The sequence below is a fragment of the Trichechus manatus genome, unplaced genomic scaffold, assembly GCF_000243295.1.
Source record: "Trichechus manatus latirostris isolate Lorelei unplaced genomic scaffold, TriManLat1.0 scaffold00030, whole genome shotgun sequence".
In the NCBI taxonomy this organism is placed as follows: Eukaryota; Metazoa; Chordata; class Mammalia; order Sirenia; family Trichechidae; genus Trichechus; species Trichechus manatus.
Genome location: NW_004443966.1, coordinates 8,881,610 through 8,894,202, shown reverse-complemented (window position 1 = coordinate 8,894,202; position 12,593 = coordinate 8,881,610). Strand labels below are relative to the sequence as shown.

Here is a 12,593-nt window from a genome sequence, read left to right as displayed (position 1 = left end):
CTCAGCCGTTAATGGAATAAGGAAAAACTTGGACAGATAGCTAAACAAGACAGCGACCTTTTCTAAGACAAATATTGAGTGCCTTGTGACTTCATGTACAATGTCAGTGATACTCCATTCTTTGTCCTGCTGTGGCAGAAGACTCAGTTGACCCTAGAATCACCTTCACCTTCTACATGAATAGAAGATGGAAAGCGTCAGCATTAAGTAATACTTACTGATCATACAGTACCCAGAGAGCTGCCACTGCCTCTAACCTAATGCCTAATTTCTAGAACCTACTTGATGGGAACAAAGCTCTGATGAGGTCAAAGTCACAGTTTTCACCCCCTAATAAGGAGGGGAGAAACCCTGGTTACGTAGTGGTTAAGAGTTAACGTCTGCTAATCAAAAGGTCGGCAGTTTGAATCCACCAGGTGCTCCTTGGAAACTATATGGGTGGGGCAGTTCTACTCTGTCCTATAGGGTCACTATGAGTTGGAATCGACTCTACAGCAATGGGTTTTTTGGTTCAGTGAGGAGGGATTCTGCCCTTTGGCACAGGCTAAGTCCCCTTGCCCCAGCCAGTCCTTGGGCAAGCCTGTGAACTTGGACCCAGCGAGGATTTGAAGGAGTGTGGACAGCTCAGTGGTACACCTTCATCCTCATTCCTGGAGAAGAAAAAGAAAATCTTCAAAGATAAGTAGAAACTTCTTTCTTTTTTAAAATGTATACTTATTAAAATAACATTCAGTCCCACCATCTGTGTGCAACTATTGACATTCTCTTTCTGTGTGACTCAGAACACACCAATGTGGTAAAGAGCTTACATTTAGAAGGGAAGCTAGAGTTAGGAATTTTAAAGTCCCTAAATTTCCTTAGGGGAATTTTGTTAACTAATGGGAATTTTAAAAAAATAATTGTTTTATTTTTACTTCCCTGGTTTTTCTCTACTACCAAGTGTGTATAGTATTGGGACTTTCTAGCTGTTAAGTTTGTGTGCCACTGTTGAACCACTGAAGCATTTTGATGTATTGTCATCACTTCAAGAAGAATCAGATTTTTTTTCCGTTTGATGTATAATTGACTTTGATGTTTTTGTACATATTTTCGTATTTTGCACAACAGCATGTTTGTAGAGATCAGATTCTGGTGGTAGTAACTGAGGACTATTTAATCAAGGCAATTTGCTTAAAGGGTTGGTCAATAAATGTATCCGTAGATCTGAGGGTGCCTCAGCTATCAAGATGCCGTTGTCCCTTCTTTCTCCAAGTGGTACCAGTGGATCTCTTTCTAAAAAAAGAAAAAAACTCCACATTACTATGTTCCAAGGAAACCATATCAATACTTTTTGCCAGTTGTCCAAACTCACCCAGGAAATGCTACATCACTGCAGACTACTAGGCAGACCTGCACATTCAGTTCGATTCAGCAACTATTTATTGAAACCGTCTATCGGATCCGGAGCCCTGGTGACACAGTGGTTAAGACTCGATGGCAGCGGGTTTCGTTTGCTTTTCTTATAGGGTAAACATTGTACATACCAACATGTCTACAGAAGTCTAGATGTCCAAGGATTTTTTCCTCTGTGGTTTTTGTCAGGCCAGCCAGCACTCTTTCCTCCTCCTTTTGGGAAGCTTCTCCTAACCCACTGATGGCTCTGAGGTACTTCACTCCTCCAGACGACCGAGATGGGCATATGACACAGGCTGGATCAATCTGAGTTCTTCCCTGTGAATTTTCTAATGAGGCGGGGTCATGATGCTGAAAGGTGGTATGCTTGGTGTGAGGTCTGGTGAGCTTCAGGCTGAGTTTGATCAGGGCTTTAGTTCATTTTCCTGTTTTCTCTTGTTCTTGCTCTTCTCAATAGATTTACTTTGTCCTCGGGCTGGCTTTCCTTGTGGTAGCAAGCCTCGTGGTAGTGCTGTATAATTCCAAGGTAAACTACCTCCTATGGTAGTTTATTCATCCTGGGTCAAAGACCCCCCAACCCCAGAATCTACAAACATATTCTTGAGGGTCTGTGTGTTCCCTATGAAGATTTTTCAAATTAATATAAGCATCTTTAACTGGTTTCAGTTGCTCCAAAGTGCTTCCCTGTCTGTAAGTGCAAGAAATATCACCTTTCTTAATTCCTTAAATCAAATTAAATTCGACTGAGACTCCCTAGGTGTCAGTCATTATTGGGAATTCCCCTCCCCTTACTTGCATCCTACACGGATCCAGGAGTTTACATGGCCCTGAAAAATTAGGGGTAAAGCCGCTTCTGGGCATCAGTCTGCACTTGTCAGCATGGATGCTTTTGCCCAACCACGCTCCAGCGCTGGTCTTCAGCCCTCTGTCGAGCACAGCTGTCCCAAAGATGTCCTTCACGATGGTTATTTTCACTGCTGATGGCTTAGCTGTTGAACAAGTCCTCTCTCTGTTGTCTAATAGTTTGTGGACCTCTTTGTCTTTTCCCTTAAAACTTGGACTCTTTGGGGAAAGAGACATTGCTGATTTCTCACTGTGCTCCCAGCATGCCTGGCATGAAGGCTGTCACATAGTAGGCGCTCAGCTAAGTTGTTGAATGAATGAAGTGAATGAATAAACATCTATCATGCCAGCATTCTAGTTATTTAAATAACATCTAGACAGCTTTAGTTTATTGTTTTCTGTAAGACCTAGGTATTTGTGGCCTTACCAATACCTTTCTGATTATACTCTGCCTTGTATTTATGTTATTCATTCTGTAAGTACACTATTCATTGCTGTGTTTAAGAAATCAGTGTGATGATATGTTACTTCTCTAGCTTGTCAAGATTACATTGAATGATAAACCCTCAAAAATACAAGTTTCTCCTATCACCTCTGTGGGATCCAAAAACACGCTATTTGCTTAGTGATCTTCCAGTGGGATAATTCTCTAATTATCCTCATCAGAGAGGAACAAACGGTACTCTTTCCACCCACTAGTATTTCCTGAGCAGTCGCTGGGTGAATAATGTCCACTCAAACAAATATTCATTAAGCTCACACTATGGAACCAGCTCAGCAAGGCCACATGAGGACACAAAGAGATCTAGCAGTGGTCCCTGCCCTCAGTTTGCTTCCCGACTAGTTGAGGGCAGAGCCCACAAGTGCAAAGTCCAGCGGTAAATGAGAAGCAGTTAAATGACTGGTACACCCAGCATTGATTCTGATGGACCAGTGTCCATTCCGATTGGTCAGGCAGCCATTCTAATCAGTTAGACGTCCATTCTGATTAATTGAATGTCCATTTTGATTGGTTGGGGATACATTCTGATTGGTCGGGCACACATTCTGATTGGTCAGGCCGCCAATCTGAATGGTCAAACGCTCATGCCATACTGGTTGTTAAATATTTTGCATATCACCACTTGATACAAAAGTTAAATAAAAATGAGATAATAACAAAAAAAAATTGCTACATGAAAGTACAGTATCTACTTGACTAACGAATCTCTACAAACCATGTCAGTTTGGTATAGAGAGGATGGGAGGAAATTCTGCATCCCTCAGCCTGGATTAATGAACATGACTGAATGAAAGACTGTCTCTGGGATATGCCCCGAGAATATGAGTGGGGGTCAGGGTCAGTGCCCAGACGAAAGGGAAGCTCTTTTCTTGCCAGAGGTGGGACGGGGTAGGGTAGGATGGGAGGTGGGGAGTTGGGGTGGGTGGCCTAATCACCTCCAATAGAGAAGAAGTCACCCTAGTTGCAACTATTCTCAGTGGTTCCATTTCTGGATACAGTCCATCCCACAGAAAGGAGAGGTGTAGCTTAGTTTGCCTGGAGAGTAGAGCTTAATATCTCACTCTCCTAAAAGGTGGCTTAGAAGAAACCCATTCTCTTGAAGCCTCTTGGAGTCTTTCTTTCTCTAGTAATAAAACTTCTGACAATAAGTATGTTACTAAAATTCATTTATTTCATTAACCTAGGCATTGCTATGTAGGATTTTGTGTCAAATATGGCATACATGCAGTCAGTACTAGAGGTTTTGGGTAAAGTTTCTTGTAAACTTGAGTGATTAAAGAAAACCTTTGGGGCAAACTTTAAAATGGACTCTGGTCCAATGGCTAAGTCAAGGTGTGCTGAAACTCACAATTGGCATCATAATAAGCACTGGGATGCTTTAGGTAGCGAATAACAACACAGTCAACTCAAACTGGCATAAATAATAAAGCTATCTATTTAGTCACATGCGAAAAGACTCAGATACAGGTTTAGCCACAGGTGAGGCTTAATCCAGCAGCTCAGATGACATGCCTGGGACCTGGTTTCGCAGCAATACTCCCCACACTTTTTCAACAGGCCTGCCCCATGTGGTTGTAAAATGCCTTCCTGAAGCTCCTGGGATTCCGTGTTTCCAGATTCAAACACAGCAGGATAGGGAGAATCCTCCTCCCCAAGAGCTCAAACAGATGCCCTGGAATTGAGTTCCAGAGCCCTGACTGCCCGTCCCTGAACCAATCACGGGAGCGAAGAGAATGACTTTCTCTAAGAGAATGACCAGTTGGCCTAGGTCATTCTAACCCACAGGGTTCTGTTAGAAATACTGAAGACAGGAGAAGATGACCCCGGGGAAGCAAGGAAAACTACTACCTGTGCTTAAGTGTCAAATGCATATTGATATTCACATTGAGTGTTGAAACGTGTCTGACTCTGCTCGAATTTCTGGAGAAGTCATGGAGCGGAAGCTAGGAAAATTCTGACTTGTCATTCTCCTGAACAGATGAATTGATGCTGAACTGAGAAGAAGGGGCAAGAAGGAAATATTGTCTCCTTGAAGAGGGTATAAGTGATCCAAAGCCAGAAATCACATGTCACTCAAGCACTTGGACACCTGGTCCCTTTTCTACCCGACTTCAGCAACCAGCTAAGGTTAAAGGGCCTGTGAAAATGTTGGCAGCCTCGAGATCGCTGACTTCTTTATTAGACTCTGACAAGTCTGTCCTGGGACTTGGTAATGGAAAGAGAATTGGACTGAGCATCAGGTGACCTCTGTTTCCAGCTCTGCCACTAACTAGCTGTGTGACTTAAACAACCACAATAACCTCTCTGTGCTCAATTTCCTTATCGTAAAACAAGGGGGGCTGGATTATATAATCCCTTTCCATCTATAAAATCCTCTCATTCTTGGATACAAATTCTCATAACCGATGCCCTTTGCGGTAAGATGGATCACTTTTGTGTGGCCTTTCTAGCCATGGTCTTGTAACTTCCACCCAAGTGATTCGGTGGGACTGTGTGATAGGGTAATTGCAGCCCACCAAGGGGATTGGTTAGTTTTGGCATCCTGCTGGGCTTGAAATAAGCCACCCCAGAGGCAGGAAAGAAGAGAAGAGCCCACCACCACCAAAGAAGGAGAGACTCACAGGAGACAGCAAAGCTAAGTGCCTTTGGGCGGAGCCTGAGGGCCAGGGAGAGGTGTGCCCCGCAAGCACGGCTGGGAAGAGGCTGTCCTGATGAAAGAACTGTATCTTTGAGTGTTCCTGAACCTGAATTGTAACCTGTTACTTCCCTAATAAACCCCATAATCATGAATATGGTCTGTGAGTTCTGTGTGGCCATTGCAATGAATTATGGAACCCAGAAGAGAAGTAGAGAGTGCCGTGGGAGGGATGGCTGGTGTCAGAATTGGTAAAGATGGTGGAGAGAGGAGGCATGTTTGACCTCTGCCTTATAGGAGTCAGCCTTAGGCTGTTGATCTTGGTTCTTCTTCCCCCTTTTGAGGTTGGAGGAGGTCAGATACCACCCACCACCACCACCATTTTTTACAACCTGAGATTTGCCCTGGGGGTTCTAGTCTTGGAGATATTGGTCTAGTCAGAGATGCTGGTCTCCCCAGGCCACTCAAGCACCTTGGTGAACCAAGGGAATTTATCAGCAGCCTCAGAGGCTTTGTGGGTCACATTGAGGCCATGCAGGGTGTGGTGCTGGGAAAGAAGTCCAAGACATCTAGTTCCTCGTTCTAAGTAGCAGTCAATTCACCCTTATGACTCAGTTATCGGCACTTCTCTCTTTCCACAGAGTGCAAAGTTTCAGCCATTTTTGAGGTGGCAACAATTTACTCTGTTGCCAACGTACTGAGATAAAAGAAAAATAAAATTCTGCTTTGTATTTTGAGCCAAATCCAATCAGATTTCTGCCTCTAATTCCTACTTAATATGGATAATCATTTCCTGAATAACTTTAAGTGTAGACTTCCCCTCCCCCACAGTTTAACAGCAACAAGAGCTTATTATAAACAGAGTTAATTAGGAAACACGTTCAGTTGCTCCAGAAGCTATATTAAAACACCCCATATTTTTGTGAAATCTCTTGCTCCCACTTTTCTGCTAGAACAGAAGAGTTAATATGAAATCCAGAAGAACTCTTTGGTTACTCATTTTTAAGATTTACGATTATAAATGATCATGATAGCCTAACAGAATGTTGAAGAAACAAGGCTGAATAAGTGGTTATTTGGGGGCCAGAATGAATATTTGGATTAAGAAGAACTGTTCATGAAATCCCAGTCACATAGTCATTTCCCACCTATTAACTTTCTGAAACTCGAGGAGCTATGTGGCCTAATTAGGCCTGTTTGGGGGATTGTCCCGACATCTTATTTCTGCAATGAACGGCATCACTTGGGATGTCATATTCACTGAGGCTTTTATGACAGGGAGAGGTCTCCATATGTCTCTACAGCAGAACATTTGTGTTTACCATCTGCTGCTCAAGAGCAGTTTTGTAGAGAAACCATGCAAATAGCTGGGGCCTTTAATGACTTTGGGGCTGGGCTGTATTAGATTGGGGGCTGTGGGACGGCCACTGCTGGGCGAAGACTGCTGTTTACTTTGCCACCAACCGAATGAAAGAATTCTTTACAAACAGCACGGAAAGAAACTGAAGCCTAAAATTATTTGGGGCCTTTTAACTTGAGGGAAAAACCCTTGTGAAGTGAGGCATGAGACTGCCTCCGCTGGCATTAAGGAGACGCTCTCTGGGATATGGGGCTTTGGGGTCAGTGTAGCAAGCATCACTTCTCTTTTCCTCGTTCTGACACCAAAGGAATATGTGACTCATGTAACACTTAAAAAAAAAAAAAAAAAAAAAAAAACTAAAGACCTCCTTGAGCTCAGTATCAAAAAAAGCTAATTTACTCAGAGTCATGCAGGAGCTAATTACCTGGGTTTGGGACTCTGTAGCACCTGCTTCCCCTTCAATCTCCTCTCATTAGCTTCTGGAATTGTCCGTGTTTGTCTCCTCAGTAACATCCCCACTAGACTTCAGATAAGCACCACTAGGAGAAACGTATTTCAAACCAGCTTTGGTTAATTAGGAGTCACTTTAACCAACAGTGGTTAACCAAAAGTACAAACTCCAGCGCTCAGGGATTATGTACAGATTTCAATTACTGATGACCTTTCCAGCTCTCCTCACAGCAGTTTATTTACTGGAGTTATTAGAACAATAGAATGTAAGAAATTGACAGATGAAATGGACCTACTTTGGCCGCTGACTAACTGTGAGATCCTTGGCAGGACATCTAACTTCAGAGGACCTCTGACTTCTGAGGCTATTTTCTGCTTTAAGATGATATAAAAGCAACGAGATTGTTTACTCCAATGTTTCCCAAAGTGTGTACCTTAGAACACTAAGTAATTTAGCAGACGTTGATAGGCAATACTAGAAGAAGGTATTCCCCAGTCAAACCCTTTTGAGAAGGGCTGCTATACTAGTGTTTAGACTGTGTGACTTTTCAGAGCCGTTTAAATGCTGATATGTGTTGTGAATCTCCACAACTGGGTGCCACACACAGCTTTCCTCATGCTCCTGCTCAAAAATCAAAACAAGAAAACCAAACCCGATGCAGTCGAGTTGATTCTGACTCATAGAGACCGTATAGGACAGAGGAGAACTGCCCCATAGGGTTTCCCAGGGTTTCCTTTTGGTCAGCAGCCGAGCTCTTAACCACTGCGCCACCATGGCTCCTCTTGCCCACAGAACCCTTTCTGATGGACCATCTTAAGTGACCCATGTTCTGCAGAATATATGTCAGGAAACCTGATTTAATCTAACCCCCTAGCTTTAGATGTGAAGATACTAAAATTATAAAGGGCTACTGTCAAGATGACAATCAGTGTGTTTACAGGAAGCTATAGGGAAGGAAGACAGCCTCTATTACCAGAGTTCCCAACAAGCTGAACGGAGAACACTGTCCTTGCCTCCCAGGTTTCCCCAAAGTCTAGGGACAGGGCTGCCTTCTGCCCTCCTCTCCCCCCACTCCCCCCACCATCATCATACCCACAGAAAGATTAGCCAAGGGCAGCGGAGTGGGGGAGTAGGGGGTGTGCCGCGTGGCTATTTCTTTCCCATCTGGGACAGCTGCTTTACCACAAGTCCTTGGGGACTGCCAGACACTATAGTAAACTGAAATGAAAATCATCTTATATGCACAAGTAAATATACCCAGAATTCTGAAAGCACAAAAAAAGACTAGATTCTTAAATCAACATTCTGCATGCTGTGTTTTTGAGAAAAAAAGACCAATGTCAAGTAATCAAGCTAACATTAGCGTTTTTTCCCCTTTTGTATTGCTCTGTATTTTGAGTGAGTTATAGGATATGTTAGAGGGTCCCATCATACCCAGCTAATTTCCTGCACTGACATTTCAAGTGCTGTAAAATGATCTGCACAATAAAATATTTTTAAAGATGGATTATTTAAATTTCTTGAGGGCACAAATTATATTCACATTGTATCCCAATGATGAACACAGGGCTTGGCATCTAATAGGCACGTGGCCATAAATAAGTTTGCATCAATTAGTAAATTATAATCTAATGATTGTTGGTTAGTTGCCGTCCAGTTGGCTACAACTCATAGCCACTTTATGTCAACAGAACAAAACAGTGCCCGGTCCTGCGTCATCTTCATGATCATTAGTATGTTTGAGTCCTAATTGAATAATTAGACTTTAAGAAAATTGAACAGTGGTATCTACCCCATTGCCATCAAGTCGATTCGGACTCATAGCAACCCTATCGGACAGAGTAGAACTGCCCCATAGGGTATCCAAGGCTGTAAAGACCTGTAAAGACTGCCACGTCTTTCTCCAGCGGAGTGTCTAGTGGGTTCAAACCACCGAGCTTTCGGTGAGTGCTTGCTTAACCACTGCACCACCAGACGTTAATGAGACTAATGATTTTGTGCCTTTTCAAAAACCTCAAAGATAGATTCCTTAACCTATCATGGTCAAAAACAAACAAACAAACCAAACCCATTGCCACTGAGTCAATTCCAACTCATAGCAACTCTATAGGACAGAGCAGAGCTGCTCCATAGCATTTCCAAGGAGCAGCTGGTGGATTTGAGCTGCCTACCTTTTGGTTAGCAGCCATAGCTCTTAACCACCATGCCAGCAGGAATCCTTATAAACAGGGGCTATTTAACACTTCTTATTTACCATCTACTGTTTTCATATACAATTGCACGCTGATGTGGCATTTCTTTTAGGTGGTAGTAGTAAGTGGGATCATTCTTCTATTTGACTTTTAAATACATGCACATAGACTCAGAATTGGGATGAATTGACAGAGATCAAGTCCTATCTTCTAGTCGTTGCAGAAACCCCCTTACAGCCACTCAGCCTCAACTTAAGCATCCCCACAGATAACACACATGATAGCACCCCTGAACAAATGTGTGATCCTAGAGGGCCTTCTGAATCACCAGAGAAGTGTGAAGTCATGATGGTGAATGATAGCTCGTATTCAGTATTTTCATTCATTTAATAAAAACTGTTTTTTTAGCATCTACAATATATAAGGCAACTTGCTAGGTACTGTAAGGAGAATTAACAAGACAGGAAAGAAAGAAAAGACCAAAATGGATGTCAGAAGAGACTCTGAAACTTGCTCTGGAACGTAGAGCAGCTAAAGCAAATGGAAGAAATGATGAAGTAAAAGAGCTGAATAGAAGATTTCAAAGGGCATCTCGAGAAGACAAACTGAAGTATTATAATGAAATGTGCAAAGACCTGGAATTAGAAAACCAAAAGGGAAGAACATGCTTGGCATATCTCAAGCGGAAAGAATTAAAGAAAAAATTCAGGCCTCCAGTTGCGATACTGAAGGATTCCGCACAGTGGTTAAGAGCTCAGGCTGCTAACCCAAAGGCCGGCAGTTCGAATCCACCAGCCGCTCCTTGGAAACCCAATGGGGCCGTTCTACTCTGTCCTGTAGGATTACTATGAGTCGGAATCAACTCGATGACAATGGGTTTGCTTTTTCTGTTGTTGTTGTTGTTTTATGGGCAAAATATTAAATGACACAGGAAGACTCAAAAGAAGATGGAAGCAATACACAGAGTCTCTGTACCACAAAGAATTGGTGGAAATTCAACCATTTCAGAAGTAGCATATGATCAAGAACCAATGGCACTGAAGGAAGAAGTCCAAGTTGCACTGAAGGCATTGATGAAAAACAAGGCTCCAGGAATTGATGGGATATCAATTGAAATGTATCAACAAATGGATGCAGCAATAGAGGTGCTCACTCATCTATGCCAAAAAATTTGGAAGACAGCTATCTGGCCAACCGACTAGAAGAGATCCGTATTTGTGCCCATTCCAAAGAAAGGTGATCCAACAGAATGCGGAAATTATCGAACAATATTATTAGTATTACATGCAAGTAAAATTTTGCTGAAAAATAATTCAAAGATTGATCTTTGAAGAAGAATTGATGCCTTTGAATTATGGTGTTGACAAAGAATATTGAATATACCACGGACTGCCAGAAGAAAAAACAAATCTGTCTTGGAAGAAGTACAGCCAGAATGCTCCTTAGAAGCAAGGATGGCAAGACTTTGTTTCACGTACTCTGGACATGTTATCAGAAGGGACCAGTCCCTGGAGAAGGACATCATGCTTGGTAAAGTAGACGGTCAGCCTAAGAAAGGAAGGCCCTCAACGAGATAGACTAATACGGTGGCTGCAACAATGGGCTAAAGCACATCAAGGACTGTGAGGATGGCGCAGGACCAGGCAGTGTTTTGTTCTGTTGTACGTAGGGTCGCGATGGGTCAGAACCAACTCAACAGCAGCTGATAACAACAACATGAGGAGAATAAAGATGAAACTTATACAGCCCATCCCTTAAGTAGCCTGTGGTCTTTCAGGAGAGGCAGGGCACACACGTGAAAAATTACAATACTAGGTAGAATTATGATATACTAGTAATGCACTGTTGTGTTCGTTTATATTTCTTTCAAAATTAGTTTATATATATTTCAAAACTGGTAATCTATAGTTAAGCAGATTACCCAGTTTATCATAACACCCCATTCCCCAGCAATTCTGGATAAACAGAAGGTTCTGACACTTGCTATCAGTGACATTGGGTTTCCCTAGCAGTCATGACCACCACCCATCTGTCAGTTTGTCGTACTGTGGTGGCTTGCATGTTGCTATGCTGCTGGAAGTTATGCCACTTGTATTTCAAAAACTAGCAGGGTCACCCATGGTGGGCAGGTTCAGTGGAGCTTTCAGACTAAGACAAACTTCTGAAAATTAGCCCGTGAAAACCTTATAGATCACAACAGAATACTGTCCAATATAGACCTGGAAGATATGCCCCATAGGTTGGAAGGCACTCAAAATATATAGTGGGCTCAATGACGGACTCAAGCATACCAACGATCATGAAGATGGTGCAGGACCGGGCGACGTTATTCTGCTGTACGTGAGGCCGCCATGATTCGGAGCCTGTTGGACAGCAGCTAACAACAACCGTGGTCATCGGCATTGCTGGAGAGCCAGGCTTCTCACGAGATGGCAGGACAGGCTCATCCCAACAGGAACTTGTTGACCAGCACTGAGTCACTTGCTTTGGATACACAATTCAGTTTAACTGGATGGGCAAGGAGAATGAATTACAATGACAAGGGACGCTGAATTGTGGTGGGGGAAGCTGCGGGGATGCTTGCAGGAAGCTGGACACTTGTGGGAGGCCAAGAGGCAGTAGCAGATAGGCCAAGTTATCAAGTGACAACCAGAAATGCGGTCAGTATGGGCACATGGGTGGTCCCTGGCTTTGCAGAGTGACTGAAGAAATGGTGGCTCTGTTGGGGAGAGGGCTGAGGGGACTAGAGGAGGACCTGCTGTCCACATCACGAAAGTGATCATCACTTGATGGTGTGAACCAACTGTTTCATTTTGATTCAGGCTGTATTTTCACCTCCTTTTTAAAAGCAAATCCTTTTTTAGGAAATTAATTCATGTAGCCATCCTCCAAAGATAGTTAAGGAAATGCATATTTCATATATCAGGAACAACGTTGTCAGAGAAGGTTAGATTAAAGGCCATGCCTGACCCAAGAATCCAGAATTCAGGGCTGTTCAAAAGATACACATTTTACACATTCCTTATTTACATCTTTTCTCATGAGAATTGATGATAAAAATACTTTTTATGTGTTCCTTAAAATTAAATGTAGTATTATTCATCAAAGAGGATATTCAAATGGTCAACAATGTTCAACATCATTAGCCATTAAAAAAAAAACAATAAACAAAACTCAGTGCCATCAAATCAATTCCAACTCCTAGTGACCCCACGGGG

General features: G+C 42.7%; 1 long non-coding RNA gene across 1 annotated transcript; it reads right to left on the bottom strand.

Moving 5' to 3' along the window:
- Nucleotides 1–997: 997 nt before the first annotated feature.
- Nucleotides 998–11,784, bottom strand: LOC111820224 (uncharacterized). The gene is made up of 3 exons (XR_002823759.1): nt 11,667–11,784; nt 7,157–7,271; nt 998–1,272 (listed from the first exon to the last, which is right to left on the bottom strand). It is a non-coding gene; the product is annotated as an uncharacterized LOC111820224 (long non-coding RNA).
- Between the last annotated feature and the right edge of the window lie 809 nt (nt 11,785–12,593).